The sequence below is a fragment of the Suricata suricatta genome, chromosome 3 (genome assembly GCF_006229205.1).
Source record: "Suricata suricatta isolate VVHF042 chromosome 3, meerkat_22Aug2017_6uvM2_HiC, whole genome shotgun sequence".
In the NCBI taxonomy this organism is placed as follows: domain Eukaryota; kingdom Metazoa; phylum Chordata; class Mammalia; order Carnivora; family Herpestidae; genus Suricata; species Suricata suricatta.
The window spans coordinates 99,797,144-99,812,600 of record NC_043702.1 but is presented as its reverse complement, the minus strand read 5'-3'; the positions used below and the strand labels follow the sequence as shown (position 1 = coordinate 99,812,600).

At 49.3% G+C, this 15,457-nt stretch overlaps 1 pseudogene; it reads right to left on the bottom strand.

Moving 5' to 3' along the window:
- Nucleotides 1–518, bottom strand: part of LOC115287045 — a 9,417-nt pseudogene extending 8,899 nt beyond the window's left edge.
- Between the last annotated feature and the right edge of the window lie 14,939 nt (nucleotides 519–15,457).

Below are 15,457 nucleotides of genomic sequence, written 5' to 3'. Positions count from 1 at the left end.
TTGGCACTATCGCCATCACTGCCGTCCAAAAGAATCTTCCTCTGTTTTACCACAGCCTTTGATGCTGCTTTCCTTTTCCCTTGAACACCAGGAAGATCATCTTCCTCAGTAATCTTACCCAAGTCTAAATAATCGCTGGCTACACTGCAATTGGAGATATGAGGGGCCTTACTCATTGTCTCAGTTTCACGACTGTCACATTTTTCAATGCTTTCATCTCGAGCCTCTTCTGCATCAGCTGGAAGTTCCTTCACTGATAAAGCGAGTGCGACTTCTAAGTCTCGCTGGTAGAGCTTGTCATCTAAAGCCATCCTTTTTTTAGGAGTTTTCTCTTGCGGGATGTCTTCTTTCTGGAGATTTTTCAGTTTAGGTTTCCTTGTTTCTAGTTTTAACTCCTTTGGTGTTGCTCTGGGTTTTTTATTTGAAGGTGCGGTTGCAGAAATAAAGTCATCATCACTGTCAGAGTCCTCAAATTGTGAGTAATTGACTGGTTTCTTATGCCTCACAGGCCGCACCATGGCCCCGTCCAAGGCTGTAGATATGCGGCTTTCAAGTTCTTCAGGGCAGCAGTACCCTCACCATGACTTAGTTATTTTATAACTGCAGGTTTGTATCTTTTTACTCCTTCACCCAGAAATTTCAGTTTTGATGCAGTAAAATATGTCTGGGGTATGTGTGTGTGTGTGTGTGTGTGTGTGTGTGTGTGTGTGTGTGTGTGTGTGGCTTCTCCCTGATGTGCCTTTCTGCCAAAGGGTTCCCTGCTGCAAGCATGGTGAACATATACTCCTATATTTTCTTCTCTTGGTTTTGAAGCTTGGTTTTTTTTTTAACTCATTTGCCTATCTGAATTTAATTTCATGAATGGTGGGTAGTGATTTTTTCAAATATGGTGGCTGCCTGCCCGGATACTGGTCCACCTGCTCCCCGTTCCCTGGGCACCCTGTCCCCTGATGGGCATGGTTCCAGTGATTTATGTGTCCATTCTACTCATCCTGCTTTCCTCCTCCAGGCCCTTTTCTAGACTGGATTACACTTTTTGGGTTTTTATTTTTAAATTTATTGAGTTTTTCCAATATATTTTTATATTGAAGTGAAAGTCACATAACATAATGTTTATCACTTAAAACATTTTAAAGTGTGCCGTTCAGTGGCTCTTAGTACATTATATGGTGTGTGGCCTTCATTACTGCCCAACTCCAGACCATTGTCATCTCCCAGAAAGAACCCCCATCCACCAGCACCCACTCTCCAATCTCCCCTCTCCCAGTCCCCTGCAATCTGCTTTCCATCTCTTTGGGTTTGTGTGTTCTGGACATGTCATATAAATGTGATTACGCCGTATGTGGCCTTTCGTGGCTCCCTTCTGTCACTTAGAATCTTTTTTTCAAGGTTTATCCATGTTGTAGCACATATTGATCCTTCCTTCCTTTTTATGGCTCAATAATATTCCATTGTATGGCCATACCACTTTGCGTTTATCCATTCATCTGTTGACAGACATTTGTATTGTTTCCATTTTTGGCTGTTATAAAGAATGCTACTATGAACATCTATGTACATTCTGATTTGAACACATGTCATCATTTCTGCTGCGTATGTACACGCAGATGGAATTTCTGAGTCATAAAGTAATTGTATGTTTAACTTTTGCAGAGCCACCAAATTTTTTCCACAGTGCCTGCACCATTTTGTATCCTTGCCAACAATGTACAAATTTTCCAATTTTTCCACATCCTTGACAACACTTGCTAACTTCCACCTTTTTGATTAAAGTCATTCTAGTGGATATGAAGTAGTATCTCATTATTGTTTTGAATTGCATTTCCTAATGGCTAATAATTTTGAGCATAATTTTATGTACTTATTGGCCATTTGTAGATCCTCTTTGGGGGAATGTCTGTTCAAACTCTTTGTCTATTTCTATTTGCATTGTCTTTTCTACTATTGAATTTGAAGAGCTCTTTACATATGGTGGATAGTAGAACCTATCAGAAATATGATTTGCAAATACTTTTCCTATTCTTTGGGTTATTTTTTGCTTTCTTGATAGGGTCCTTTTATGCACCAAAGTATTAAGATTTTAAAAAATTAATATGGATGAGGGATACCTGAGTGACTCAGTTAACTGAGCCTCTGACCCTTTTTATTTTTTATTTAAAAATTTTTTTAATGTTTATTTATTTTTGAGACAGAGAGAAAGCATGAGAGGGGGAGGGGCAGAGAGAGAGGGAGACACAGAATCGGAAGTAGGCTCCAGGCTCTGAGCTGTTAGCAAAGAACCCAACACAGGGCTCGAACTCACAAACTGTGAGATCATGACCTGAGCCAAAGTCAGACGCCACCCCGGTGCCCTGAACCTCTGACTCTTGATTTCAGCTCAGATCATGGTTTCACAGTTCATGGAATCAAGCCCCGCATTGGGTTCCACTCTGTCAGTGCGGAGCTTGTGCAGGACTCTCTCTCTCCCTTGCTCTCTGCCCTTCCCCTGCTTGTGTACTCTGTCTCTCAAAATAAATAAATAAACTTAAAAAATTATTATTGGTGATACCCAACCCTTGAGGGACATAGGAGGACAAAAACAAATCTTAAAGAGTAAATAAATAAAGAACGTCAGGAAGTGTAGGATAAGGGTTAAAGAAGCAGTGTTTCAATAGTTTCTATAAAAGTTCGGAAGTCAAGAGAGCCGAGGAAACATCTGTGGACGTACAGGGCTCGGGCAGGAGTCAGGCTAACGCAGTGTAGGAGTGTATTACTAATTCGCCAACCACACTTTGGTGAGCATCTTCTCGAGGGCAGGTTTGTGTGTGAGGAGTGGCAGCCCATGGAAGGATGTGCAGGTGACAGGTCCGAGTCACACAGGCCTGCACAGGTGACCTGGGGAATACTCAGGGTTGGGTGTGGCCCCACGACAGAAGGGAGGCCTTGCCTGGTGGCATAAAGTCCACAGTGTTCCAGTCAGAGCCTGGGCCGTGCGGGTGGGATGTGGAGCTTGGGAGTGGGAAGGAAGGGTCCACGGCCTGTCTGCCCCACAGGGGGGCCCAGCCTTGGCTCTGGGGGCAGAGTCATCCGTGGAGAATGTTAGAGCAGAAGAAAGACATGATCAGACATTTGCACTTTGTGGGGGTCACACAGACGGGAGGGGGTCAGCCTGGGGCCCAAGGGCCATTGGGGTGCTAGGGGCAGCCGCAGGTCAGATTAGAGATGCTGGCTGGACAGATGTGCTTATATATACTTCTTTCATTATTTTTCTCTTAATACTGGAGCGGTCCATGATTGTTCCTGAGAACAGAAAGTATCAACTAGCAAAGAAAACATGAAGGATGGGCAAGGTGCAGAGAAAGCTGCCCAGAAAAATTACTGTTCACACCTTGTGGCCCCTGAGTGTGCACACGCATACACGCACACGCACACACGCACATGCATGCACTCACACACTGCCCCGCACCCAAGCATCCTACATGCTTGTTTGAAACTCTGTCCAATTCCTTAAATCAAATCCATGTTGGTGGACATTTCATTTTGAGCTTTATACACTACAGCTCAAAATCAGGATAGTTGGCTAAAAATGACTGAGAACTAAAACGAGACATGGTGGTCTACGTCTGACAGGGACGCTGGCTTCTGTGCGTCCGCAGTCAAGGAGCCCACGCTGCACCACGCTCGTCAACGCTTGGACAAGCAGGGAGTGCGTGCAGGGAGCTCGGAGATGCAGCCTCCTTCCTGCGGGCCAGCGGGGGCCACCGGATGAGCAAGGCACCGGTGGGGGCATCCACACAGCCAACTGGGCATCACCTTGGTTTCTGGGCTCCCAGGCCAAGTTAGGGGCCACCGTGGGCTCCCATCCAGCCAGGCCACCCCCTGGTGTGGTCTCCATTGAGAGGCCAGTCCTGGCCCATTGGCCCATAGAGCCTTTTTGGAACCAGGTAGATGTGCATTCAACCAAGGGAATGATGGCCTTGATGATATAAGAATGAGGAGGGAGCTAACTAACCATCATGGAAGATGCTAGATCTACCTAGGAACAAGGTGCTCTGCAAGAGTCTCTTCACCCTTGCTACTTGTCCAGCAACACGTGCCTCGCTGCCACGCTCATCCCCTGGGAGCAGGCCGCCCTGGTCCGGGGCTGTCGGGCGGGCTCGGCCCCTGGCCATGCCCGTGGCTCCCCTCCAGCAGGTGTGCCAAGCCTGAGACCTGGAGGCCCTCAAGCCGGAGACCAAATGATGGCTGTGCCATTACCCCTGGGAGAATCCGGGCAACTCTCCCACTCACCTGCCCATTCGTTCATTCATTCATTCATTCATTCATTCACACAGATCCCTGTGCTGGGCCCCGAGATGAGTAGGACCCGGACCAGGGACGCTGTACACAGTTGTGCAGGTTCACTAAACCCTTCTGTCGGGGTGGTTCCTGGAGGACGGATTCTGTGTGGTGGCCCTGACCCTGATCTTGCCCTCAGAGAGTCCACAGTCAGGGGCGGTAGGGGGTAGTGACATGCAAGGATGCCTGCGACATGGCACAATCGGGGCGGTGCACAGACGAACACTGGTTTGTGGGAGTTGCCCCAGTAGCTAACGCCTATCAGGGGAGGCTTCCTGGAGGAGGCAGCATTGCCACAGAGACATGATGATGGGAGACTAAGGGGAGGGCCAACAGAGTGAAGGGAAACCTCAAGCACAGGGCTAGAGACAAGGGGGTGCACAGAGCGTGGAGAGGCTATGAAAATTTTAGTGTGGCAGAAACATAGGGTGTGGGTAACAGCAGGACCCAAGGGAAAGGGCTTGGGCCCTCCCTGAGGGCAGAGAGGAAGCACCGGAGGATTTTTACCAAGTAGGTGGCCCGCTTAGCCTCTATTCTCTTATCTGTAAAATGGACACAGAGATCCCTGCTTTTCAGGCGGGATGCAGCTAGCCCATGTCGGGTCCTCAGCAAAGAGGCCATAGCCGAGTCTGCCCTCCCAGCCTGGGCACGGGTGTGGTGCCGCACTGGCCAGACCTGGTTGGCACAGCCTGCCACGCTCCCTTGCCCCAGAGCCCTCCATGGGGGGGTCAGGTGGTGAAACCAGATCTCGGCCCAGAGAAACCGGACGACGTGCCTCCCCGCCACCCTCCCCCAGACACAGGCTGGGCCTCTGACACCTGGCTCACCTCCCCTGGCACCCAGCCTTTGAGGCAGAGCCAATGTAGCCAGTCAGGGCCAGGCTGAGGGCATGCAGGGTGGCCGGGTGCACACAGGCTGGGCTTCCTGGGACTGGCATCCACCCGCGGAGGAGGAACCAGAGAGACCTGGAGGCACCACGGCACCTGTCTGGCTGCCTCTGCTCTCTGTGGGAACAGACACGCCGCCCTGCTCCCCAGCCCATCCTGCCTGGCCCAGCTTGACTGCCCGGACCCCCAGCCTTGCTGTCCCCTCCCCACTCAGTGCTCCCGGCCCTGCCGGCCCTGGCTGCTCGGTTTAGCCAAATTACACTTTAGACATCTGAGTCTCGACCCCTTTTCTGATGGGCTCATCTTAGAAACTTCGGAAAATTCGAAGTCACAGAAGGAAACAAAAATGATCAGTCCATCACCCAGGGACAAGCTTTGGTGAGTGAATAGTCATTCCAGATCTTTCCACACCTGTGTGGGGACACACACTCACACACATGGGCACGCACACATTTGGGATCACAATGCACACACAATTTTGCATTTTGCTTTTCTCATGAATTATTTTATCATGAGAGTTTTCTTAATTTATTAATTAATTAATAATGTTTATTTTTGAGAGAAAGAGACGGAGCACCAACAGGGGAGGGGCATAGAGAGAAGGAGACACAGAATCCGAAGCAGGCTTCAGACTCTGAGCTGTCAGCACAGAGCCCGACATGGGGCTTAAACTCATGAGCCACCAGGTTATGACCTGAGCCGAGGTCAGATACTTGACTGACTGAGCCACCCAGGTGCCCTTATCATGAGTGTTTTCATCAGTCATTGCAGATGATTAAAAAGCACGTCTGTGTTTCGTCATGGAAAGGTTCAAGGGCACCTGCAGGTGGAGAGAATCACGGAAGGAGGCCATGTACCTGCTATCAGCTTCTATAAGCTGCAGGGAGGAGCCAGGGAGGTAATTATCCATCTCTCTGCTCCCCCTCCACGGTTCCATGCTGTTCCTGACTGGCCAGGCCCCCCTGAAGCTGGAGGGCTTGGGGACGGAGGCTAAAGACCCCAGAAGTCAGCCTGTTTATCCTCCAGGAGCAAGGAGTGGGGTATAAGGTAGAGATGGGGTCTGGGGTGGGGGGGGTGCAATGGAGGAACCCAGGCCAGGAGGGACCGACTCAAAGCAGTAAAGCTGGAAACGGACTGTCCTGGGGAGAACTGGCAGGAGAAGGGGACCGGGGACTACATCTTCTCAGAGACCTACCGGTCTTACTGTAATAAGAACAGGGAAACAAGACCGCCCCACAACCCATTTCTCTTTGACCGAGAAACTGGCCCCGCGTGGGCGATGTGGCTCGCGACAACTGAGAACGGGGAAATCTCACGTTCTCAGTCACTCTCATTACTGGCAGTCCGGGGAGGTTCCCTTCTCTGGTTATCTGCGAAGTCCGTGTGCCGCACAGCAGTTCTGCAAGGGTTCGCTGATGCGATCCAAGCTGAGTTCACTGGCGACACCCAGACGACCTTGGACCCTACCAGACGAAACCTCTCTCCCTGTCTGGGCAGTTGGAATCTGCCTCTGTGCCCACACCCTTCTTTAATGCACGTGGTGGACATTCTTCTGTAGAGATGTTCGCTCTGCGCACCTTTCCTCCTTAGTCTGTCCGTCTACTCTCTATCTAGTCTCCAGCTCACGGCCTGCTGCTCCCTCCCACAATGATGCCCTGTTTGGTAGAGGCAAGGGAGGGAAATGAACCCCAAGACATCAGACCCCAGGCAGATGGGACAAGGAGGACAAGGTTCTGAGGTGAGCCTGTCATTCTTAGGTGAGCAGATAAAGCAGGGCAGGAGCAGGGGGCCCCACCGGGACACCGAGCAGGACATTCAGGTGAGTGTCTTCCAGTTGATTAAAAGTACTTAGCCTTCTCATTTTGTGTTAAGATCTGCATTCAATTTCTCCCCAATTTCTCTGTAAGAGAGTGGGGGGAAGGAGATGCAGAGGGAGGGAAAAGACTGAGAGAGATACAGAAACCTTAAATTCTGCCTCAGGACCTTGACTCGACCATTAAGCGAGCTCAAGGTCAGAGTTTAACAGAGGCCAGGAGACCAGAGACCAGAGGCTACAGTGCTGGCAGGAAAGATGCATGGATCTATGATCTCACCTTCCTGGCAGCGGGGTGCCCTGACGGCCAGACTCAGGAACCCCCAGCACCCGGTGACCTTGCCCCATTGGTACCAGGCAAGACTCGAAGCCTCTAAGGAGAGGTCCCCAGGGCCTCGCTTGCCAGGCTAAGGCTAGAGCCTCTCGCGCTCTGAGGTCCTCTGTTCCCCCCCACTTTTCTGTGGGCTTCTCCGGGCCTGCTGCCCGACTCGGGGAAAGGGCGGGCTGCCCAAGGCACAGGGTCACCGGCACCGGGAGCTGGGTGCATTCCCGCCTCCAGCTCGAGGGCTATGTGAGGACCATCGTCCCAGCTCCCCAGCCTCAACCAGCTGGAGAGGCGGAAACTTCAATAGCCTCTCAGCTCGGGTGTCCCTGCCTGGCCCCTCTGTGGGGGTGACCTGGGCACATGTTTACCGAGCACCACAGGGTGGCAGGCCACACTCCACACGTCGAGACTAGAACCTCACTCAGGCCCACCCCTGCCTCCCAGGCAGCTGCAGGTGAGGAAGCTGAGGTCCGCTGGGCAGTGGGGTGGACTGGGCCTGGGCATCCTCACTCCTGGCCTCCACTCCTGCCCAGCAGCCGGGTGAGGACACCAGCTCATGCAGGGGCCCTGTGGGGGGGGGGTGGGAACGTGGGGGCCACAGTGGACGAAGGGCCCCAGAGTTGCTGCTGTTTAGGGATGCCTCAGCTGCCTCCTTGGGACGGAACTCTGGCAGGGAGGGACCCCAGACCCAGGCTGAGCCCTTAGGAGACCTTTCCCAGGACTCTGGGTGGTGGGGACTCACAGGACCCACGTAGCCTAGGCTGTCCTTGACTTTTCCCCTTTTGTTCTTTGAGCCCCTCTTTCAAAAGGTTTGCATTACAGGGTCCCTTACCCTCACCCACTCACCCCACACATGCGCCCCAATGCTGATGCTTCTCAAATCATCATGAGGCCCTGAAGGCAAACGTGACCCTGGGAAAACCACAGCTGTCCTTGAACGCTGGATGCGACTGCCCCCACCCCCCCCCCCCCCCCCCCCCCCCCCCGGACCTGCACCTTGTGGCCACACTTCTGGGCTCTGTCGGGGTGCTGGTTCGGCCTGGCTCCAGCCTGGGCCCCCGGCTCCCAGCTGACCCTGCCACTCGGCCCTGGGTTAGCTCTGAGGGCCTCAGGGCCTTTGTCCTGAACCTGGAAAGTGGCTGGGGTTGAAAACTGTACCACCTCGTGTCTATGGAACTGAACGGCATAGGCCTGGCCTCAAGAGGCTGCAGTCTGGGCATTTGAGCTGCGTTTCTGTACCGGCAAAGGACCCCAGCCCTTCCCGGCTCTGAAATCCCAAACTAAAGCTGCTCCCAGACCCCAGCACACCTGGCCTGGTCAGCAGGGCTCCCTCCAGCCTCTCCCACCAGAGGCTTATTGATTTTTTTCAAGTGTTTGAAGGATTATGTAAGTGTTATGTAAGCATGTTTTCTTTCTAAGAAAATTAAACCCTACGAGGGCATACAAAATATAGAGTAAAAATCCGTCTTCTCCTCCCTCTGCGTCCTCACCTCTATTACTCCCCTTCTGGAGATAAGCATGGTCCAGAGTTAAGTGAGGATCCTTCCAGATGGCTTCTATCAACTTCCACAAACACACACACACACACACACACACACTCACAACACAGTGCCTTTCTGTGTTGCTGAATCTTGATCTATCTTATTATTTTAATGACTAATTTACCTTCTTTCTCAGGGTATATGCACCATGACTTATCAATCCCCTGGTTTGTGGGCATTAGGTTATTTCTCATGTTTTCGGTAAACAATGCTGCAGTGCATATACCCGGGCAGGCATCTTTTTTCACATGGGAGGGTATCTCTCTGTATTACGTATCTCAGAACAAACACGCTTGGCCAGAGAGTATTTACACCGTACATGTGGATAAACGCCCATGAATTTCTCTCCTTGAAAGACCAAACCAGTTACCACCTGCATCACGTTGTGAGAGGGCCCATGTCCCCACTCTCATGTGAACACTTGGTAGCCAGCATTTTGCATTGGGGCCAGGGAGAGCCCGTTTCTGGTACAATGTGCGTTACCCTGATTATTGTATGGTTGAGCATCTTTTCCTGGCTCCTGGCCACTTGTACTGAGTCAGCTGTGACTTGTCTCTTTCTAATCTTTTGCCTGAACTTCTATTATATTAATTACCTTTTGCTTATTTGTGTGTAGGTTTTGCCTCCTTTTTTAAAAGGGATAAATGTGCCTGATTTTAAAATTCAAATAAAACCCAAGGGATAGAAGCCAAAGCCAGTCTCCCTTGCACCCCTGACCCCCAGAACCCGGCCAGCGTCCAGGGCGCACGTGCCCACTGGGCGCCCAGGCATGGCACGCCCGGCCACAGTGTTTGTAGGGGTCTTGAAAATCTAGAAACATTAAAAAATTTTTAAGTTTGTTTATTTATTTGAGGGAGACAGAGCCTGTGTGAGTGGGGGAGGGGCAGAGAGAGAGAGGGAGAGAGAATCCCAAGCAGACTCCATACTGTCAGCGCAGAGCCCAACGTGGGGCTCGAAGTCACGAAATCATGAGATCGTGACCTGAGCCGAAGTCGATACTTACCCAACTGAGCCACCCACATGCTCCTTAAAGATCTTTTTATAAAAATAAATAACAAAACAGCCAGTCATGAATCCAATACTAAGATCGATAGGAAGTAAATACAATTTTAACTGTGTTTGCCTCAGAGCTGTTTTGTGATAGAAGAAATGGAATGTGATGGAGAAACTAGTCCTTCCCCTGTAGTTTTCCTCTCTCCTGCTCCCTCGGCTGCCGTGGGCCCCTCCAACCATGTCTGTGTGCTGACCACAGAAACGAGGCTAAACCCCATGGTCAGGACTTCTCCCTCCTTTCTGAGGTACTCCCCTTGTTCCAGGACACCTCGCCCTCCTGGTTTTCCTCCCTCTGCACAGGCGGCTCTGTCAGCGTCCTGTGGTCATTGTCCCTCATCTTCCTGTCTGCTTGTGGTGGGAGGGCCCAGGGCTCTGTCCTTCTTGTCTCTGGCTAAGCCCTCTCCATGATCCCCTTCTTCTGGGTTTCAGTACTATGTATATACTGACACACATCCACATCAACACCTTTGGCCCAAGACTTTCACCTAACTTTATGTCCATATACCCAACTATCTACCGGGTGTGCGCTCTTGGGTGATTGTTGAGCGTCTCCATCAAGGGACCAGAAGCCAACTCAGGAGCTCCCTCCCATTCCTCCCAAATATCCCCCATCTCAGTGGATGGGTACTCCGCTCTTCTAGTGTCTAAGCCCCAAGCCTGGGCCTCATTCTGGATTCCTCTCTCTCTCTCTCTCTCGCAGACCGTACATCCACACCAATGAGCATATCCTGCTGGCTCCACCTTCAAAACATGGCCAGGGTCTGAGCACCTCTGGCCACCCCCACCACTGCCATCCTGGTTCCAGCTGCACACATCTCCATCTGCCATCTTGTAAAAGTACTGGTCATCCACTCCTCCTTTGTGTTTCCCAACCAGAAGGCAAGGATATTATTCATTTTGTTGATTCCTGCACCACCTGGCCGGAGGACAGTGCTGACATGTAGTAGGTGTTCAATAAACATTTGTTGGATGAATGAATATTTTAATAATCAGTTTATTTCTGTACTCCATGATGTTTCATTGAATGACTTGACTGAATACTTCAGTATGTTAGTTACTTATCTATTTTTTTTTTGAGAGAGAGAGAGGGGAGGGAGGGACAGAGAGAGAGGGAGAGGAAGTATCTTTTTTAAAAAATTTATTTTAGAAAGAGAATGTGTGTGTGTGTGTGTGTGTGTGTGTGTGTGAGTCGGGGAGAGGGACAGAGCGGGGGAGAGAGAGAGGCGGGGCTCACTGGAAGCAGGGTTCAAGTTCACTCAATGTGGGACTCAAACTCACAAACCATGAGATCATAACCTGAGCTTAAGTCAGATACTTAATGACTGAGTCACCCAGGCACAGCCCATTTTTAATTGAGTGATTCATTTTTTCATTATTGAGTTTTAAGCATTCTTTGTATCTTTTGGATAACAGTCTTTATCCGATAAGTGTTTTGCAAATTCTTTTCCTCAGTCTGTGGCTTGTTACTCATTCTCTTGAATAATTGATATTTTCCTAAACAGTAATTTCAATTCTTTCGGCAACTATGTTTTCTCACATCCTCTGTATTTGCATTTAACTCACCTGCTTAGGCATCTGTTCTATACATAGCCGTGTGCTGGACTTCTATTGCTTAAATGTCAAGGTCAGTTCTCAACAATGTGCATATTTTCTTTTGGGGAGTTACCGTTGACCACAATGCAACTAGTCTGTGGTCTAATGGGATCCCCATACACCTGGCATCTGGATTAATCCATTCAATGTAGCTCATTCCTTTCCTGAAGTCTGGGAGACTGTCATTCCTGCTGTTGGCAGCTTCCCTGGGGTCAAAGGGAAACCAGCCGTGGGGTAAATTGGCAGAGAAGAGCAGAGCTGAGTGGGGGACAGAAAACGTGAGCTGGCGCCCTGAGCAACTCATGCCTGAAGCCTGTAGGGTATTGAGACATGTTAGCTTGTGCCAGCACTTTCATTTTATTTTCATTTTTGATAATTAAGTACTTAAAACATTTTAAAGTCTCAGACCTTCAAAAAAGTTGCCAGAATAATACAAAGAACTCTTTCCTACTCTACATTTACCTTTTCCAATTGGCATCTTACTGTGTTGTCTTCTCTCCCCTCTCTCTCCTTCTCTCTGCCATAAACCCGTTAAGTACTCCCGCAACACAAAGAGTCTCCAATATTAGGGTGACTCCTCTGCATGGGGAAACTAACACTGACACAAAGCTCCCATCCCATTCTTAGCTCGCCTTCAAATTTCAGCAAATATCCCATGTGTGTCTTTTTCTTTCTTTGGTCCAAGATCCAATTCAAGATGGCCTCTGTATTGAGTTGTTGAGTTTCCATTGCCTCCTTCCATTTGAGATGGTTCTTCCGCCTTTCTCTGCCTCCCTTACCTTGAGGGTTTTAAAGATGACCTTCCCCTCAGTTCCCCTAGGCGTCCAGACCCAGCCCTGCAGCCATGGTGCTCAGGAGCCAGACACTCGCCTGACGTCTTCTCAGGGCCCCACACCGAGGGCACGGGTGTCGACCCACCCCGTTCCTAGAGACGTTAGCCTTCATCTTCCGGTCAAGCTGGTGTCTGCCAGGCTTCTCCACTATGAAGCCAATGTTTTCACTCTGTATTTGACTAGCATGTTGTTGGGAGACCGTCCAGTGTCATGCCAGTATTCTGTTCGTCGTGCTCCTGCCAGCCAGCTTTCCAACCCATTCATGGCTCCCTCCTTCCTGTCTCGGCTGTCACTATGATGGCTGCCACGTGGCTATTATTTCTATGAGCCCTTCTACTTCCATAAATTGCATTCCCTTGTAAGGAAGACCTCTCCCCATTCCAGCGTATTCATGTACGTGCTTATTGACTTGTGTCAGCTTGGTGTCATGGCTCCCACTGCAGTTCGTAGTTTGTGTTCTGTGTGCTGGGCGTGCTCATTGCTGCCAGGGAGTCACGGCCTCTCGGTTCTCTCAGTGAACATATGCCTCCATCAGCATGCCCATGCACATGTATCTGCAACTACTGCTACTGCCTCTCTATATAAGTGTATTTGTAAGCCTGTGAGTTCATATGATACTTCCAATTCCACTCCAGCTCCTCAGGGTTCTTTCCACCCTTCCCTCTTCCCATGTTTCTAACTCAGATAGTGAGAAACTGGCTCCCACATCCTCAATATATTTACTTACGCACTCAATCCATTAACTATTTGCTCAGTGTAACTAATCTTCTGTCCACTCCAGCCGCCTCCGCAACCTGCCACCTCTGCCCTAGTTTCCTGGAGCCTGGGGAACACAGGTGCTCCTTCCTCCTCCCCTCTCCCTGCTCCCCCCTCTCCCTCAGGTGCAGACAACTTCAGGCTGGAAGGGGAACCAATGGGAAGGTGAGAATGACAGAATGAAATGAAGGAAGACCCCTTCTTTAAAGCGATCTGAGTTTGGGTTTTCTGTTAGGCTAGGCTGTCACACCAGATGCTATTGGGATTAGTAATTGGACCATTTTGAAAGTTCACGTATGACACCATAAGCATATTTTGAAAAACACAGGCATGAATGTATTCCTTAAACTTTTTATTTTACTTTCAAAACACAGACATGTCTTTATTTTCCAATATTTTGATGTAGGGCTAAGGCCTTTCTTCGATGTGGGTTGTCTTTGACACATGGACCACACGGATAGGATATCATCCACAATTCCCAGTTTCAATGTCCTTGGAGTGATTTTTAAAGGTGTTTGCAAAGCTCTTTGAATGCAAAGTTATTCTAGATTTATGAAATGCTCCTAACCCAGCTTTGTACAACTCTCTTGCCCATATTTGATTTACTAGCAATTGGTTTTAGTGCCTTGCATTTATTGTGACTTTCCATGGCATTTATAGTAATAACACTTTCCTTCCACACTCTTATTTCATTGATGTAGGGGCACCTGGGTGGCCCATCAGTTCGATCTAATTCATTTATACACTATTTACTTAAATTATATACTTACAATAATAAATATAACTAGCACAAATAAATTTGGTACCAAATACAATGATTGGCATGCATACAGCTCAGCTGATAAGAGCAGAAGTACATGATGTTCTAGAACAGTCCAGGGTACTTTTTTTTATAAGGGTCATAAAGCAAATATTTTGTCCTTTATGGGCCATGTGGTCTCCATAACAACCTCTTAACTCTGCCGTTGTAGTGAGAAAGCAGCCATAGACAATAGGTGCATGGATGAGTATGGCTGTGTTTCAATAAAACTTTATTGACAGAAAGAGGTGGCAGGTCAAATTTGTCTTCAGGCTACAGTTTGCTGCCCCCAAGGGGGTACCTAATTCCATGCACAGTGGGCATCCCTCAGCATGTACTAGGGGGAAATGGGGTGCAGTGGTTACTTGAGAGGACCTAAGTAAGGGGACCTCCTATTGTCTTGCATCAGAAAGCATCCTAACACCACCTGATTCAGCTTCCCCAGTTGCCTGTGATGCAGACCTTTCGACTCCCAAGCTATAGCTTGGCATTTTCTCGAAGACAAGGCATGTTTTATTATATATTAAGAAGACCTTTTGTTATGGGAGATTTAAAACATATAGAAATGTAGAGAGAATCACTCCACTGCAAAAAGTTTTTAGTTTGTTTATTTATTTTTCAAGAGAGAGAGAGCCAGTGGGAGAGTGGCCAAGAGAAAGGGAGAGAAAGGATCCCAAGCAGACTCTGCACTGTCAATGCAGAACCCAATGTGGGGCTCGAACTCACAAACCATGAGGTCATGACCTGAGCCGAAGTGGGCCACCACCCAGGCGCCCCTGCTGAAACAATGATTAACACATGGCCATTTTCATCTGTACACAAAGAGGAGCCTCTTTTGCTTCCCTGAAAGCCTCTGCTCACTGGGGAGTGCCACCTGGGGAGGACAGCCAGGGGACTCGCCTTGGGAATCCCTCAGTGTGGGGGTAGAGGGGGCAGGAGCCCTGGCTGCCAAGAGCAACAGCCCCCAAAGACCTTGGGTGTCCAAGGCTGTGTCTGTCTCTCAGGGGCTCTCCTACTGAGGAGATCAGAAGCTAAACTTTCAGGCGAGTACTTAAGACCTTCCACCAACATCCCTTCTCCACATACTTTCTTCATTGTTACTCTCTGCAAATATAAAAACACAAGTGCACACCATAGCCCCTCCAGCAGATTTTTGAAAAAGCCACACACTGCAGGGGCCGACGGGGGGGGCTCCAGAGTTACCCAGTCCCCCCACTGCCAAATGTGGGGACATCTCTTCTCCCTGTGCCTCTGTTTCACCCTCTGGGAAATGAGGATGGTGATAATTTCTGCCACAGAGGATTTTTGAGGGCATTGAAAGGGTTGGATAATAAATGTAAAGCACTAAAAACAGATGTGGGCACATATTAAAAAACATTATTAAGATGAGATGATGATACAGAAAGATTACACTAGAAACTAGCTGTAAAACTATTTGGGTCTTAATATATACTAACTGTGCCTGCAGAGAGGGGGCTCCTGGCCACTCTTAACTTGTTTTGTGACCATGGATTAGTCACTATGCCTTTCAGGGCCTCCA